Source organism: Arachis hypogaea, chromosome 4 (genome assembly GCF_003086295.3).
Source record: "Arachis hypogaea cultivar Tifrunner chromosome 4, arahy.Tifrunner.gnm2.J5K5, whole genome shotgun sequence".
Classification (NCBI taxonomy): Eukaryota; Viridiplantae; Streptophyta; class Magnoliopsida; order Fabales; family Fabaceae; genus Arachis; species Arachis hypogaea.
In genome coordinates, this window is record NC_092039.1 from 46,909,149 (window position 1) to 46,923,634 (window position 14,486).

Sequence of the window (14,486 nt, forward strand, 5' to 3'; positions counted from 1 at the left end):
AGCTCTTCATGCTTCCTCTCCATGATGACAGAGGGATATCCTTGGGCCTTAAACACCAAGGATTATTCATTCACTTGAATGATCAACTCTCCTCTATCAACATCAATCACAGCCCTTGCTGTGGCTAGGAAGGGTCTGCCAAGGATGATGGATTCATCCATGCACTTCCCAGTCTCTAGGACTATGAAATCAGTAGGGATGTAATGGTCTTCAACTTTAACCAGAACATTCTCTACAAGTCCATGGGCTTGTTTTCTTGAGTTGTCTGCCATCTCTAGTGAGATTTTTACAGCTTGTACCTCAGAGATCCCTAACTTCTCCATTACAGAGAGAGGCATGAGGTTTACACTTGACCCTAAGTCACACAAGGCCTTCTTGAAGGTCATGGTGCCTATGGTACAAGGTATTGAAAACTTCCCAGGATCCTGTCTCTTTTGAGGCCGTTTCTGCCTAGACAAGTCATCCAGTTCTTTGGTGAGCAAAGGGAATTCATCCTCCCAAGTCTCATTTCCAAATAACTTGTCATTTAGCTTCATGATTGCTCCAAGGTATTTAGCAACTTGCTCTTCAGTGACATACTCATCCTCTTCAGAGGAAGAATACTCATCAGAGCTCATGAATGGCAGAAGTGAGTCCAATGGAATCTCTATGGTCTCAGTTTGAGCCTCAGATTCCCATGGTTCCTCATTGGGGAACTCATTGGAGGCCAGTGGACGCCCAGTGAGGCCTTCCTCAGTGGCATTCACTGCCTCTCCTTCCTCCCAAAATTCGGCCATGTTGATGGCCTTGCACTCTCCTTTTGAATTTTCTTCTGTATTGCTTGGGAGAGTACTAGGAGGGAGTTTAGTAATTTTCTTGCTCAGCTGACCCACTTGTGCCTCCAAATTTCTAATGGAGGATCTTGTTTCAGTCATGAAACTTTGAGTGGTTTTGATCAGATCAGAGACCATGGTTGCTAAGTCAGAGTTATTCTGCTTAGAACTCTCTGTCTGTTGCTGAGAAGATGATGGAAAAGGCTTACTATTGCTAAACATGTTTCTTCCACCATTATTGTTGTTGAAACCTTGTTGGGGTCTCTGTTGATCCTTCCATGAAAAATTTGGATGATTTCTCCATGAAGGATTATAGGTGTTTCCATAGGGTTCTCCCATGTAATTCACCTCTTCCATTGAAGGGTTCTCAGGATCATAAGCTTCTTCCTCAGATGAAGCCTCCTTAGTACTGCTTGGTGCATTTTGCATTCCAGACAGACTTTGAGAAATCATATTGACTTGTTGAGTCAATATTTTATTCTGAGCCAATATGGCATTTAGAGTGTCAATCTCAAGAATTCCTTTCTTCTGACTAGTCCCATTGTTCACAGGATTTCTTTCAGAAGTGTACATGAATTGGTTATTTGCAACCATTTCAATCAGTTCTTGAGCTTCAGTAGGCGTCTTCTTCAGATGAAGAGATCCTCCTGCAGAGCTATCCAAAGACATCTTGGATAGTTCAGAGAGATCATCATAGAAAATACCTATGATGCTCCATTCAGAAAGCATATCAGAAGGACACTTTCTGATTAATTGTTTGTATCTTTCCCAAGCTTCATAGAGGGATTCTCCTTCCTTCTGTCTGAAGGTTTGGACTTCCACTCTAAGCTTACTCAATTTTTGAGGTGGAAAGAACTTTGCCAAGAAGGCATTGACTAGCTTTTCCCAAGAGTCCAGGCTTTCTTTAGGTTGAGAGTCCAACCATGTTCTAGCTTTGTCTCTTACAGCAAAAGGGAATAGCATAAGTCTGTAGACCTCAGGGTCAACCCCATTAGTCTTGACAGTGTCATAGATTTGCAAGAACTTAGCTAAGAACTGATGAAGATCTTCCAATGGAAGTCCATGGAACTTGCAATTCTGTTGCATTATAGAAACTAATTGAGGCTTAAGCTCAAAGTTGTTTGCTCCAATGGCAGGGATAGAGATGCTTCTCCCATAGAAATCGGGAGTAGGTGCAGTAAAGTCACCCAGCACCTTCCTTGCATTGTTGGCATTGTTGTTTTCGGCTGCCATGTGTTCTTCTTCTTTGAAGAATTCGGTCAGGTCCTCTAAAGAGAGTTGTGCTTTGGCTTCTCTTAGCTTTCTCTTCAAGGTCCTTTCAGGTTCAGGATCAGTCTCAACAAGAATGCCTTTGTCTTTGCTCCTGCTCATATGAAAGAGAAGAGAACAAGAAAATGTGGAATCCTCTATGTCACAGTATAGAGATTCCTTAAAGTGTCAGAGGAAAAGAAGAGTAGAAGACAGAAGTAGAAAATTCGAACTTATCAAAGAAGATGGAGTTCGAATTTTGCATTAAGGGATAGTGTTAGTCCATAAATAGAAGGATGTGAGAAGAAGGGAAGCAATTTTCGAAAATTAAGTAAAAGATTTTGAAAACATTTTTGAAAACACTACTTGATTTTCGAAAATGAAAGTGGAAAAGAAATCAAGTGATTTTTGAAAAAGATTTTAAAATTAGAAATCAAAAAGATTTGATTGAAAACTATTTTGAAAAAGATGTGGTTAAGAAAATATGATTAGTTTTTTAAAAACATGTGATTGAGAAGATATGATTTGAAAAACATTTAAAAAAAAAGATTTGATTTTGAAAATTAAAAACTTAACTAACAAGAAAAGATATGATTCAAACATTAAACCTTCCTCAACAGAAAAGGCAACATGCTTGAAGTGTTGAATCAAATCATTAATTGATAGTAAGTATCTTTGAAAATGGAAAGAAATTGATTTTGAAAACACATGATTGAAAAGATATGATTTGAAAAAGATTTGATTTTGAAAAACTTTGAAAACCTGAAAAAAAATTGCATTGAAAAACAGAATCTTCCCTCTTGTGCCATCCTGGCGTTAAACGCCCAGAATGGTGCACATTCTGGCGTTTAACGCCCAAAATTATACCCTTTTGGGCGTTAAACGCCCAACCAGGTACCCTGGCTGGCGTTTAAACGCCAGTCTGTCCTTCTTCACTGGGCGTTTTGAACGCCCAGCTTTTCTGTGTAATTCCTCTGCTGTATGTTCTGAATCTTTAATTTCTCTGTAGTATTGACTTGAGAAGACACAAATAAGAAAATATTTTTGGATTTTTAATAATAAGGAAAAATCAAAATGCAACAAGAATCAAATAACTATGCATGCAAGACACCAAACTTAGCAGTTTGTATACTACTGACACTAATGAGAATGCATATGAGACACATAAAACACTCAAGTCAAGAGAATTCAAAGATCAGAGTAAGAAATCATCAAGAATTATTTGAAGATCCTTAAGAACACATGAATGGATGCATGCAATTGACACCAAACTTAACATGAGACACTAGACTCAAACAAGAAATTTTTGGATTTTATGATTTTTTTGATTTTTTTTGTGTTTTTCGAAAATTAAGTGGAAAAAGATATCAAAATTCTTAATGAGAATCCCAGGAATCATGCAATGTTAGTCTAAAGCTTCAGTCTAAAGGAATTAGACATGGTCAGCCAAGCTTCAGCAGAACATTGCATTCAAGAGCTAAATTGATGAAGATCAATCAGCTTTGGTGATGATAAGAACATCACCTTGAAACACTAGAATTCATTCCTAAGAACTCTGAAGAAAAAATACCTAATCTAAGCAACAAGATGAACCGTCAGTTGTCCAAACTCAACAATCCCCGGCAACGGCGCCAAAAACTTGGTGCACGAAATTGTGATCAGTACTTTTCACAACTCAAATAATCCCCGGTAATGAATCCAAAAACTTGGTGTTCAATACCATGGCATAAACACAACTTCGCACAACTAACCAGCAAGTGTACTGGGTCGTCCAAGTAATAAACCTTACGCGAGTAAGGGTCGATCCCACAGAGATTGTTGGTATGAAGCAAGCTATGGTCATCTTGTAAATCTTAGTCAGGCAAACTCAAATGGATATGGTGATGAACGCATAAAAACATAAAGATAAAGATAGAGGTACTTATGTAATTCATTGGTAGGAACTTCAGATAAGCGCATGAAGATGCCTTCCCTTCCGTCTCTCTGCTTTCCTACTGTCTTCATCCAATCCTTCTTACTCCTTTCCATGGCAAGCTTATGCAAGGGTTTCACCGTTGTCAGTGGCTACCTCCCATCCTCTCAGTGAAAATGTTCCTATGCTCTGTCACAGCATGGCTAATCATCTGTCGGTTCTCGGTTAGGCCAGAATAGAATCCAGCGATTCTTTTGCGTCTGTCACTAACGCCCCGCCTGCTAGGAGTTTGAAGCACGTCACAGTCATTCAATCATCGAATCCTACTCAGAATACCACAGACAAGGTTAGACCTTCCAGATTCTCTTGAATGCCGCCATCAGTTCTAGCCTATACCACGAAGACTCTGATCTCACGGAATGGTTGGCTCGGTTGTCAGGCGAGCACTCAGTTGTCAGGCGATCAACCATGCATCGTGCAATCAGGAATCCAAGAGATATTCACCTAGTCGAAGGTAGAACGGAGGTGGTTGTCAGTCACACGTTCATAGGTGAGAATGATGATGAGTGTCACGGATCATCACATTCATCAAGTTGAAGAACAAGTGATATCTTAGAACAAGAACAAGCGGAATTGAATGGAAGAACAATAGTAATTGCATTAATACTCGAGGTACAGCAGAGCTCCACACCTTAATCTATGGTGTGTAGAAACTCCACCGTTGAAGATACATAAGAACAAGGTCTAGGCATGGCCATGAGGCCAGCCTCCCAATGATCTAAGATAGCATAACAATGAAGATAGCTACCCCTCGATGTCTCAATACAACAGTAAAAGGTCCTACTTATAGAAAACTAGTAGCCTAAGGTTTACAGTAATGAGTAAATGACATAAAAATCCACTTCCGGGCCCACTTGGTGTGTGCTTGGGCTGAGCAATGAAGCATTTTCGTGCAGAGACCTCTCTTGGAGTTAAACGCCAGCTTTTATGCCAGTTTGGGCGTTTAACTCCCATTTTGGTGCCAGTTCCAGCGTTTAACGCTGGGATTTCTGAGGGTGACTTTGAACGCCGGTTTGGGCCATCAAATCTTGGGCAAAGTATGGACTATCATATATTGCTGGAAAGCCCAGGATGTCTACTTTCCAACGCCGTTGAGAGCGCGCCAATTGGGCCTCTGTAGCTCCAGAAAATCCGCTTCGAGTGCAGGGAGGTCAGAATCCAACAGCATCTGCAGTCCTTTTCAGTCTCTGAATCAGATTTTTGCTCAGGTCCCTCAATTTCAGCCAGAAAATACCTGAAATCACAGAAAAACACACAAACTCATAGTAAAGTCCAGAAAAGTGAATTTTAACTAAAAACTAATAAAAATATACTAAAAACTAACTAGATCATACTAAAAACATACTAAAAACAATGCCAAAAAGCGTACAAATTATCCGCTCATCAGCACGCTACTTATTTTTCTTGGTTTTCTTGGCACCAAAATAAGGCCTAGTTCCTTGCTTCCTCATGGTGCCGTGTTCGATCCTTGTGGCAAGCATTGGTGAGCTTTTTCTTTGAATTTATTCCTTTGATGAGCCCGATATTGCCCTTGAGGAGGGCAGGGCAGAGTTTTTGCTCTCCTTGATCCATGGCACCAATTTGTGCTCTGCCCTTGAGGAGGGCAGGGCAGTGTTGCCTCTCAAAGCTTGCTTCCTTATGTTGCCCTCCTAGAGGGCAGCATGCCCTTGTGGAGGGCAATGTTTGCTTCCTCCCTTCCATGCGCCACACTCTTTTCTCTCTTGGGCCACGCTTTCTTAAGCCACGCTTCCTCTTTTCTTCTTTTCTTCACCTTTAAATAATCAAAACAACCACTCAAAGTATCACTAAATTCACAAGGCTTATAAATCAATTAAAAATCAATTAAATTTAGCTTAAACCTCATGAGTTAGCATCAATTTAATGGTAGTTGTTTGATTTAAAGAAGTTATGCATTTTCATTCCAAATCACTTACTTAGGATGCAAGAAAGTGCATAAAGACTAATAAAACAAGTGAAATTAGCTTGAAAAATGGGTATATGATGACTTGTCATCAGCACGCGTCGATGAATAAACGCAGCGTTCATTTTGAAAACGCTGCGTTCTCCTAAAGCAAGATCCCAACCACACCAACTGATGATCCATTCTGATCTGTTTCATCAAAGGCCAAAAAGCCCACTCCAAGTACTTGAATGACCAAATTAGAAAGTGTATAAATAGAAGGAAATTTAATTTCTTTGGGGACTTTTGATCTCTTCTGCATATCTTCTTCTTCACCATTTTCTTTTCTGTTTTCTTGAGAATTTTAGATCTGTTCTTTTTTTTGTCATTTATTTTTCTACAACTTTTCTTTTCTTTTATTTGGTACTAGAGCAATGATGAATTAAACCCCAATTTCATTAGGGGGAGGAGCTCTATTGTAATTCTAATGAATCAATGAACTTCTTCTTCTTCTAAATTCAATTGTGTAGCTATTGGGTATCTTCTACTTTGATTGTGAAGTATTCACTCAAGAAGGGGGTTTAACTCAATTAAATGTGGGTGTGAGCCTCGTAAGGGGAATCACCTTCATTAGAACTGAAGTTCTATCCTTCACTACTCTCTTGATCAACACCATTCGGGAGGAATTGAGATCTTGAGAGTTAGTGTGGCTTATGGATGAGAGAAACGTGCTCTAACTCTTCTCATGACAATTAGATCAAGGATTTGGCAAGATTGATTGTGATTAGAGAGATTGGATTGCCAAGGAATTGGGATCCAATAAATTTTGCTTTTTGTTATTTAGCTTTCTGGTCAATTACATTATGCAAGTTACAATTCCTAGCACTTTAACATTCTGCCAATCAATTTCCACTCAATTCATCAATATTAGCTTAACTAAATTAATCACCTAACTAAAGTTGCTTAATCCAATCAATCCTCGTGGGATCAACCTCACTCTTGTGAGTTTTACTACTTGATGCGACCCGGTATACTTGCCGGTGAGTTTGTGTGGAATAGTTTTTCCCCCATCAGCAGGTGTAATGAGGAAGTATGGCATCATCCATAAAGTGGCCACGGCATACCACCCCCAAACAAATGGCCAAGCCGATGTCTCCAACCGGGAAATCAAACACATATTGGAAAAGGTTGTGAAGCCTCATAGGAAGGATTAGAGTACTAAGCTCGTAGATGCACTTTGGGCCTACCAGACAGCTTACAAGACGCCAATTGGCATGAGCCCATTCCGGTTGGTCTATGGGAAGGCTTGTCATCTCCCGGTAAAGATAGAACATAAAGTGTATTAGGTCGTAAAAGAATGCAACACAGGATTTGGGGTTGAATTCGAAAGGAAGTTATAGTTAGTGGGCTTGAGTGCCTTCGATTGGATGCCTATGAGAATTCAAGGCTCTACAAGGAGAAGATGAAAGCAGTGCATGATAGAAACATAAGAAGGAGAGAGTTTAGAGCGGGTGAGTTAGTTCTCCATTATAACTCTAGGTTGAGGTTGGGGCCCAAAAAGTTGAGGTCAAGGTGGGAAGGTCCTTATAGAGTGGAGAAAGCAGAGCCAAATGGGGTCTTCCACCTAAGACACCCTTTAAGCTCCAACATCTTCAAAGTTAATGGTCATCATCTATAGTTATACCATAGAGAGAAAATGAAAAGCAACAAAGAGGTTGAGGTGTTCCTTCTTGAGGACGCACACGAAGGCGATGAGATTTGAGATCATGACCGTCCAACATAAGGACGTTAAAGAAAAGTGCTAGGTTGGATCTTCCTTTGTGTATAGTTTCTTGCATATAGCTCTTTTGCATCTTTGTGCCTTTTGTGATTGTTTGGTTTATGATTTGTTCATATTATGGTTGATTTTGCTTGATTTTGGTGTCATATTGCTCATGAGGAGTCCATCGATAATGGTTTGAGTGAATTGAGATGTTAAAGAAATCCTTAAGGTTGAGTGTTACATGAGATTTTTTATGTTTTTGACCCCTTTAGCATGCATTACTACCAATTTGTGCTATAATTGCCCCCTTCTCATGTGTATGTGATGCACAAAAACTTGTCTCTCAACAAATTTCCCTTTGGCAAGTATACTAAATTGTCGTCAAGTAAAAACTGACAATAGAATGAGGTCGAATCCCACAGGGATTGATTGGTCAAGCAACTTTAGTTGGAAAGATGTGCTAGTTGACCTAAACAGAAATTTGGTTGAGAGTTGCAGAAAATTAAATGGCGGGAAAGTAAAATGCAGAAAGTATAGGGCAGAATCTTAAATGGGGATTTGGGAAATTAAGCATGAAGATAAATGGCAGAATGTAAAGAGAATGGGTAAGATCAGAAATGGGGGATTCATTGGGCTTAGGAGATGTTGCATTCTCCAGATCAAGTTCATTCACATCTCTTCCTCAATCAATGCATTCATTGATCTCCTTGGCAATCTTAGGTGATTGGATCCCAAATCCTTGACAACCCAATCTCTCTAAGCTTGAACAATTGCCCAATTCCTTGATTTAATTGCTCATGGGAAGAGATGAAGTATGGTCACTGATTATACCACATGTATTTCCAAATCAAAGTGTTGGGAGGATTACATGTCACTATATCCGTCCAAACCCCAATTTGGTCCAACATGAGAAAGCATTTCTAGTATGATCTCCTTATCCCTTTTCCAAGGCTCAGAGGAGATCTAATTATGGAGAGTTTCTTTTCCAAGACAACTAACCAATTGAATTAAGATCGAAAGCTTTCTAATAAATCAAGAGAAAAGAAAGAGGAAGAAGAATGAAAACTATAATTGATCCATCAAATTACAACAGAGCTCCCTATCCGAATGACAGGGGGTTTAGCTGTTCATAGCTCTGGAAATGGAAAATGGTAGAAAAGAGTACATTCTTCACAAAACTATAAAATGCAGAAAAGTAAATATATAGAGTGTAGTTCTCCAAAAATTCCAAGCCCCCTTCTAGTTCAAAACACTCCTATATATACTACTCTTCTTGATCTTCTAGTTAGTTCTTCAGGTCTTGGATATGGGCCTTTGATCTTGAGTTGAAGCAGTTACAATCTTCAGTGGGCTCAGCTTTGCTTGCAGAAAAGTGTGAGTTAGGCATGGACGTTAGTTAGGACGTTAGTGGTGTTAACGTTAAGTGAAAATATGGGTCCGAGAACATTAGTGACGATCACCTTTTTCATTAATGTTCCAACCCAAAATGATCCACGTTAACTTCAATGTTAGTGGCACTAACGTGACCACTAACGTTGCCTCTTGGTCCTTCACAAATGTTATTGGCACTCACCTTTTCCAATAACGTTGCTTTTTTCCCCCTTTCCCTACGTTAGAGTTCACGTTAGTATAACTAACGTGACCCTTAACGTGGGCATGCCTAAGCTTCGAGAGTGTTAGTGACGCTTACCCTTGTCACTAACGCTCCAAACGCCCCTCCTTCCCTTGTTAGAGTTCACGTTAATTGGATTAACGTGGCCACTAACGTGGTGGTGATCGCCATCTCCAACATTAGTGACAAAGGTGAGTGTCACTAACGTTGGCTTATCATGCTTAGCTCCACGTTACTCTTCACGTTAGTGGTCTTAACGTGACCATTAACGTGGGCACTCTTGGCATAGTCCAACGTTAGTGACAAAGGTGAGTGTCACTAACATTGGCGATTGCTTCCTCCTCCCACATTAGAGGTCACGTTAATTAGATTAACATGACTCTTATCGTGGCTTAATTGTGCCTTTGTGGAACGTTAGTAGCATTCACTTTTACCACTAACGTTGGAGCTCCTCTTCCTCCTCTACGTTAGGTACCAAGTTAATGTAGTTAACATGGCAAATAACGTGGGCTATGATGGCTTCGAAGGCGTTATTGGCAATCACTTTTTCCATTAACGCTATAAGCTTGTCCCCATTCCACGTTAGTGGTCACGTTAATTAGATTAACGTGGCTCCTTCTTGCTTCCTTTGTCCTGAAATCAAGAAATTAAAGAGCATCAAAGCTCTATTCCAAGTCATGAGATCATGCATCATCAATTATATCATTCAATTCCTGCCTAATTCTCATGAAATCATGTAAAGTTCACAATGTTTGCTTGAATCAAGATGTAAGTGTATTATCATCCAAAACTTGCTTATTTACTAAGAAAATTCATGAAACTACCCTAAAACAGTAAAGAAAAGGTCAGTGAAACTGGCCAAGATGCCCTAGCATCACAACACCAAACTTAAAGCTTGCTTGTCCCTAAGCAAGTACTAAAACATAGGAAGAATGAATGAAAGAACAAGATAAACAATCTATTGTTATAGAAGTCAAATTTCTGGTTTATGGGGTTTCATGCACAGCAACTTAGGTTCATTCCTTCACTGGTGTTCAGGCCCTTATCATGCCCTTGAACACTTGTTTCATTGCATCCTTTGAAACTTCTTATTTATTGATCTTCCCTTCCTTTCCAGAGTTTATTGCATTCTTTTTAGGCTAAGTGCTCTGTGAGAGGGCGACTCTTTAAGATAAGCTTTCAGCCAACACTCCCGAACCAGTTGGTTCAAGGTGCTAGGTGTTAAGACACCCATAAGGACTTACTCCCTCAAGCCTCTTTCCCCCATACATACACACCACAGGCACATGGTTTGTTATTTTTTTTCTTTCTTGAGACCTTGGTGTCCAGCACCTCTTTGGGTTACTAAGTGCTCTGTAGCAAAGGTTGCTCTTGATAATGGACTTTCAGCTGATAATCCCGGATTAGTTAACCCAAGTTACCAAGTGATAAGGCACCCCTAAGAGCTTATTCATCCAAGCATATCCCTTGCACAGGAACACCACAGACACATGCCTCAATATTCAAACCCTTGGTGCCTAGCCTTATTTCTTATAACTTTTCCTTCCTTTTCATACTCTTATTATTCTTTCTCTTTTTCTTATTAGGATCTTGTTAATTGGTTAGTCTCAATAGGATGTTTTCTAAGCATGTGATTTAGAGCATATAATTGCCTGATTACCTTGTTGGTGAACCAACTTAGCTAATTAGTTACCATACCATAAACTTAAGAAATTACTTCACAAGCTAAACCCACTCTTGTTTTTCATAACATCTTCTTTTTAATTGACTTAAATGACAAGAATACATATAAGAAAGATAAAATTGGAAAGCTAGGGACTTAGACCAACACACTTATATGTGACTAAGGAGAGAACAAGCAGAATATGGATATCCATGAGAATAATATTCAATCATACTTTCAATTAAAGCACTATACTCAGAGATAGTTCAATACAACCTCTTGATGTCTTCCTTGGATGATGATGTATGGTTCCTTCCTGAGATTGATTGACTTCCTATAAAACTATTGGAAGTTTCTTGTTTCCCCAAGCACTTGGAAAATGGTTAGCATGCATGTATGCCTGTGAATTTTTGAACTTAATTTGGTGTGTGAACACCAAACTTAGTTCTTTGCCTAATGCAACAAATTGAATACATGCAGAAACCTCATGTACTTTTATTAAGAGACAATTATGAATTAGAAAAGCAACTATGCATTAGAGATTAAACATTTTTGTCAAGTAGTTTCTCCGTTTGTTAGAGCAGATGTTTTATCAATGAAGGGTTGCAATGCACTCTTCAGGTGGAGTCCTTGGTGGAACACCAAACTTAAAGTTTCAAATTCACCCTTGGAAGGTTTTGGTGTGCAACACCAAACTTAGCTCCTTGATGAGCGGATAATTTGTACGCTTTTTGGCATTGTTTTTAGTATGTTTTTAGTATGATCTAGTTAGTTTTTAGTATATTTTTATTAGTTTTTAGTTAAAATTAACTTTTCTGGACTTTACTATGAGTTTGTGTGTTTTTCTGTGATTTCAGGTATTTTCTGGCTGAAATTGAGGGACCTGAGCAAAAATATGATTCAGAGACTGAAAAGGACTGCAGATGCTGTTGGATTCTGACCTCCCTGCACTCGAAGTGGATTTTCTGGAGCTACAGAAGCTTAATTGGCGCGCTCTCAACGGCGTTGGAAAGTAGACATCCTGGGCTTTCCAGAAATATATGATAGTCCATACTTTGCCCAAGATTTGATGGCCCAAACCGGTATTCAAAGTCACCCTCAGAAATCCCAGCGTTAAACGCCGGAACTGGCACCAAAATGGGAGTTAAACGCCCAAACTGGCATAAAAGCTGGCGTTTAACTCCAAGGAGAGTCTCTACACGAAAATGCTTCAATGCTCAGCCCAAGCACACACCAAGTGGGCCCGGAAGTGGATTTTTATGTCATTTACTCATCTCTGTAAACCTTAGGCTACTAGTTTTCTATAAGTAGGACCTTTTGCTATTGTATTTGGAATCTTGGTTCTTCTGGTTCCCTCTCTGGGACCGAAGCCAATGATCACTCTTGTTCTTATGTATTTTCAACGGTGGAGTTTCTACACACCATAGATTAAGGTGTGGAGCTCTGCTGTACCTCGAGTATTAATGCAATTACTATTGTTCTTCTATTCAATTCCGCTTGTTCTTGTTCTAACATATCACTTGTTCTTCAACTTGATGAATGTGATGATCCGTGACACTCATCATCATTCTCACCTATGAACGTGTGACTGACAACCACCTCCGTTCTACCTTCGATTGGGTGAATATCTCTTGGATTCCTGATACACGATGCATGGTTGATCGCCTGACAACCGAGTGCTCGCCTGACAACCGAGCCAGCCATTCCGTGAGATCAGAGTCTTCGTGGTATAGGCTAGAACTGATGGCGACATTCAAGAGAATCCGGAAGGTCTAACCTTGTCTGTGGTATTCTGAGTAGGATTCAATGATTGAATGACTGTGACGTGCAAACTCCTGAGGGCGGGGCATTAGTGACAGACGCAAAAGAATCACTGGATTCTATTCCGGCCTGATCGAGAACCGACAGATGGATAGCCGTGCCGTGACAGGGTGCGTTGAACATTTCCACTGAGAGGATGGGAGGTAGCCACTGACAACGGTGAAACCCTTGCTTAAGCTTGCCATGGAAAGGAAGAAGAAGGATTGGACGAAGACAGTAGGAAAGCAGAGAGACGGAAGGGAAGGCATCTTCATACGCTTATCTGAAATTCCTACCAATGAATTACATAAGTATCTCTATCTTTATCTTTATGTTTTATGCGTTTATCACCATACCCATTTGAGTTTGCCTGACTAAGATTTACAAGGTGACCATAGCTTGCTTCATACCAACAATCTCTGTGGGATCGACCCTTACTCGCGTAAGGTTTATTACTTGGACGACCCAGTACACTTGCTGGTTAGTTGTGCGCAGTTATAGTGATCACAATTTCGTGCACCACTCCTCACAATATGGAGAATTCTTCTTGAATCCTTTATTGAGATAATAATGAAAAGAAACTACCTCAGGTTGGGTTGCCTCCCAACAAAGCACTTTTTTAGCGTCGCTAGCTCGACGGTGGCTTCTCTAGTTGAGATTATACTTCTGTTTGGGGTCTTCCCCCATGCTGCCCAAGTAGTGTTTGAGTCTTTGCCCATTCACAGTAAATGTCCTCTTTGAGCTTTCTTCCATGATTTCTATATGCCCATAAGGTGAGACCTTTGTGACCAAAAAGGGTCCAGACTACCTTGATTTAAGTTTTCCATGGAAGAGTCTCAGTTTGGAGTTGTAGAGGAGTACATGTTGTCCTTCTTCGAAACTTCTTGGTGCCAAGTTGAGATCATGTCTCCTTTTTGCTTTCTCCTTATAGATCTTAGTGTTTTCATAGGCTTGAGACCTAAACTCTTCCAGTTCTTGCAGCTGTAAGACTATTTTTTCACCAGCAGTAGTGCTGTCGAGGTTCAGTATCTTGATAGCCCAAAAGGCTTTGTGCTCCAGCTCTAATGGTAGGTGGCATGCTTTTCCATATACCAGTTGATATGGGGACATCCCAATTGGTGTTTTGAAGGTTGTCCTGTACGCCCAAAGAGCATCATCCACTTTTTTCGCCCAGTCCTTCCTTGATGCCCCCACAGTCTTTTTCAATATCCTTTTTAACTCTCTGTCGGATATCTCGGTTTGTTCACTTGTTTGGAGATGATAAGGTGTGGCAACCTTATGCTTCACCCCATACCTTAAGAGTAGGGTCTCCAATGGTCTATTGCAAAAATGATTCCCTCCGTCACTGATGAGGGCTCGTGGAACTCCAAATCTGGTGAAGATATTCTTTCTAAGAAAGTTTATGACCACCTTGTTGTCATTTGTTAGGGTTGCCACGGCCTCCACCCACTTAGATACATAGTCCACTGCCACCAAGATATACTTGTTTGAATATGAGGTTGGGAATGGTCTCATGAAGTCGATCCCCCATACATTGAACAGTTCAAGTTCTAAGATATATTGTTGTGGCATCTCATTTCTCTTGGGCAGATTTCCAGTCCTTTGGCACTCATTGCAGCTCCTCACCAGTTCCTTAGCATCCTTGAAGATAGTGGGCCAGAAGAATCCACATTGTAGCACCTTTGCTGCGATTCTTTCTCCTCCAAAATGACCTCCA

General features: G+C 40.2%; 1 non-coding gene across 1 annotated transcript; it reads left to right on the top strand.

The window, feature by feature from the left end:
- Positions 1–1,535: 1,535 nt before the first annotated feature.
- LOC112799320 (small nucleolar RNA R71) lies at positions 1,536–1,643 on the top strand. The gene has a single exon (XR_003200895.1). It is a non-coding gene; the product is annotated as a small nucleolar RNA R71 (small nucleolar RNA).
- Positions 1,644–14,486: the final 12,843 nt, after the last annotated feature.